The 4,015-nt window shown below is 38.8% G+C and overlaps 1 non-coding gene and 1 pseudogene across 1 annotated transcript; one reads left to right on the top strand and one right to left on the bottom strand.

The window, feature by feature from the left end:
• Positions 1–3,116, bottom strand: part of LOC112098026 — a 205,229-nt pseudogene extending 202,113 nt beyond the window's left edge.
• Positions 3,117–3,565: 449 nt separating this feature from the next.
• LOC112098659 lies at positions 3,566–3,669 on the top strand. Its single transcript, XR_002905769.1, has one exon. It is a non-coding gene; the product is annotated as a small nucleolar RNA R71 (small nucleolar RNA).
• Positions 3,670–4,015: the final 346 nt, after the last annotated feature.

Raw genomic sequence — 4,015 nt, 5'->3', positions numbered from 1 at the left:
AAGGGTCCCATGAAGTCGATACCCCATACGTCAAAAATCTCAACCACTAAAATTGGATTTAGTGGCATCATGTTCCTTCGTGTAATGCTTCCCATTCGTTGACACCTATCACATGAAGAACAGAAAGTGTAAGCATCTCGAAATATAGATGGCCAATAGAAACCACATTGTAAAACTTTAGTCGCTGTTTTCTTAGCACTGAAATGGCCTCCACAAGCTTGTTCATGGCAAAATGAAAGGATATTCTGAATTTCACTTTCTGGGACACATCGTCTAACAATTTGATCCGCACAATACTTGAACAAATACGGGTCATCCCAAAAGAAATTCTTTATCTCTGCAAAGAATTTTGCCTTGTCTTGCTTGGTCCAATGCTCAGGAAGTTTACCTGTAACAAGATAATTAACTATATCAGCATACCAAGGTAATACTTCCACACTCATTAATTGTTCATCTGGAAATGACTCATTCAATATTAATGGCTCTGTAATTGTGTCAAGATGGAGACGAGAGAGGTGGTCCGCCACAACATTTTCTGTCCCTTTTTTATCTTTGAATTCCAAGTCAAATTCCTGCAAAAGTAACACCCAACGAATTAGTCTAGCTTTTGCATCTTTCTTTGTGAGAAGATATTTAAGAGCAGCATGATCTGTGAATATAGTTATTTTACAACCAATGAGATAAGATCGAAATTTCTCTAATGCAAACACTACTGCTAGCATTTCTTTTTCAGTAGTTGAATAGTTCAACTGTGCATCATTCAATGTCAGACTAGCATAGTAAATAACGTGGGGAATTCGATCAACTCTTTCTCCTAATACTGCTCCTACTGCATAATCAGATGCATCACACATGAGTTCAAATGGTAAACTCTAGTTCGGGGACTGAATGATGGGTGATGATGTCAACAAATGCTTTAATTTTTCAAACGCAACAAGACATGAATCATCAAAGACAAAAGGTACATCCTTAGCAAGTAAATTGCATAAGGGTCTAGAAGCTTTGCTAAAATCTTTAATGAAACGTCTATAGAACCCAGCATGCCCAAGGAAAGATCTTACTTCTCTGACTGTTTTGGGTGGAGGAAGATTAGAAATGAGATCCACCTTGGCTTTGTCAACCTCAATACCTTTGCTCGAAATGATGTGACCGAGAACAATACCTTGTTTTACCATAAAATGGCATTTCTCCCAATTTAAGATCAAGTTCTTCTCGATACATCTCTGCAGAACTAGTGTTAGATGATGTAAACATTGATCAAACGAGTCACCAAAGACAGAAAAGTCATCCATAAAGACTTCAAGGAATCGTTCAACCATATCAGAAAAAATGCTCAACATGTATCGTTGAAATGTAGCAGGTGCATTACATAATCCAAATGGCATTCTCCTATATGCAAATGTGCCAAAAGGGCAAGTGAAAGTAGTTTTCTCTTGATCTTTTGGTGCTATGGGAATCTAATTATATCCTGAGTAGCCATCTAGAAAGCAATAAAATTCATGGCCTGCTAATCTATCAAGCATTTGATCAATAAATGGTAAAGGAAAATGGTCTTTACGTGTGACAGAATTCAACTTTCTATAATCAATGCATACACGCCATCCTGTAGTTACTCTAGTGGGTATCAATTCATTATCAGAAATGGGGTAAATGATACCAGCATCTAATAGCTTAAGGACTTCTGTTCTAACAACTTCTTTCATATTAGGATTTAACCGACGTTGCATTTCCCTAGTAGATTTAGCATTTTCATCAAGGTGAATGTAATGCATGCAGTCTACTGGGTTTATACCTTTAATGTCTGCTATGGTCCATCCTAATGCTCCTTTGTGCTCTTTTAAAACATCCAACAACTTACCTTTTTGTTCGTCATTTAGGGATGATGAGATGATTACCGGCAGAGTACTTTCTTCTCCCAAAAATGCATATTCCAATGTGTTGGGCAATGGTTTGAGCTCGAGTTTCGGTGGTGATTCTGATGATGGGATGAGTTTCTTCTCTGATGGTGCTAGTTGTTCAACTCTTGACTTCCATTTATTAGTGTCCATGGATGGTGCTGAGTCAAGCAGGGCGTTGACCTCATCAACCGATCTGTCAATATCAAAATCCAAACCAAAGTGAGTTAAACATGTTTGTAAAGGATCATCACTAAGGTTTGAAACAAAAGTATCATCAACTAATGCTTCAATTAAATCCACATCAACAATTCCATCATCTACACTGTGAGGTTGTTTGGCAATGTTGAAGATGTTCAGCTCCATAGTCATGTTGCCGAAGGACAACTGCATATTTCCAGTCCTGCATTGAATGTGAGCATCCGCAGTTGCCAAAAAAGGTCGGCCTAGAATAATGGGGATGTGCTTCCTTGAATCCTGTATTGGTTGAGTGTCAATTACAATAAAATCAACAGGAAAATAAAACTTGTCTACCTGGATAAGCACGTCCTCCACAATACCACGAGGTATTTTCGTGGACCGATCTGCAAGCTGTAACACCACTGGAGTTGGGTGTAATTCTCCAAATCCAAGTTTCACAAATACTGAATAAGGCAACAAATTTACACTAGCTCCTAAATCCAACAAAGCATTCTCAATTGTGTGGTTCCCTATACTACATGAGATAGTGGGGGAGCCTGGGTCTTTGCATTTTAAAGGAATTTTATGTTGGAGTATAGAACTAACGTTTTCTGTTAAAAATGCCTTCTTTTGAGCATGCATATTTCTCTTTTTAGTACAAAGGTCTTTAAGAAACTTGGCATAAGATGGAACTTGTTTAATAGCATCAAGCAAAGGGATGTTAACACTTACCTGTTTGAAGATTTCAAGAATCTCACCTGTGGATTTTCCCTTTTTTCCTTTAGCTAACCTCTGAGGAAATGGAGCTTTGGGAACATATTCCCGTGGGTTGGTTTCTTCTTTTTCCTCCGGTGGTGAGTCCTCAACATTCACAGGCACGATTTGATTTTCTTTTGTCACCGGCATCTCCACTTTGTTGTCGACTTCTTTTCCTTTTCGCAAGGTCATTACTGCTTTGACCTCTCCATGCTGCTGTGGTGAACTGGTACTTGCTTCATGTACTCCTTTAGGATTAGGCACTGGTTGACTTGGAAATTTGCCTTTCTCAACGGTCATTGCCAAGGTCTGAACTGAAGAAGCAAGTTGTCCCACCATCTTCTCGAGGCTTGAAACCGATTGAGCTTGTGAGTTGAAGCCTACTCTCAACTCATTTCGTAGTCCATCAATGGTGCGGTTCTGTTGCTCAATCGTGGAGTGAGTAACATTCCTGAAATTCTGGAATGCATCCTCCCATGGTCTAGGTTGAGAGTGGTTCTGGTTCTGATTGTATGGTCTAAATGGTGGCTGAGAGGCTTGAGGAACTTGAGAAATTTGTTGCATTGGTGGAGCTGGAGCTGCTGGTCCATTCTGTTGGAATCCTTGAGACAAATGGCATGAAAATTTCTGATGCACTTTTTGACATTAGCTCTCCTCTACTTGTTGCCATTAGCCATTCTTGCACATTTGGTAGTAATCCCTCCAAAAAGTATTGGCATTGGTGCCATTTCTCGTACCCATGATGTGGACACTTCAAGAGTAGCCCATTGAATCGCTCCCATGTTTCGAAAAATTGCTCGTCCTCTCTCTGGGTAAACTCTGAGATTTCCCTGCGAATAGCATTGGTTTTATGCACTGGGAAATATTTATTCAAAAATTTCGTTACCATTTGTTCCCATGATGAAATGCTATTAGCAGGTAAAGTATTTAACCATGAACGAGCTCTATCTTTTAAAGAAAATGGGAATAGTCTAAGTTTAACATCATCATCTGAAAAATTCTCATATTTGAATGTTTGACAAATGGCATGAAAATCATTCAAATGATTATATGGATCCTCATTTTCTAGGCCATAAAATGTAGGGAGACAATTTAACACACTAGGTTTTAATTCAAAACTCCTAGCAGCTACATTTGGGTATCTTATGCATGACGTGCTCAAATTAGCTAAGGGACTAAAATAG

The sequence above is a fragment of the Citrus clementina genome, unplaced genomic scaffold (assembly GCF_000493195.1).
Source record: "Citrus clementina cultivar Clemenules unplaced genomic scaffold, Citrus_clementina_v1.0 scaffold_5, whole genome shotgun sequence".
Classification (NCBI taxonomy): domain Eukaryota; kingdom Viridiplantae; phylum Streptophyta; class Magnoliopsida; order Sapindales; family Rutaceae; genus Citrus; species Citrus x clementina.
The sequence above is the reverse complement of the archived record's forward strand: the minus strand, read 5'-3'. Positions and strand labels throughout refer to the sequence as shown.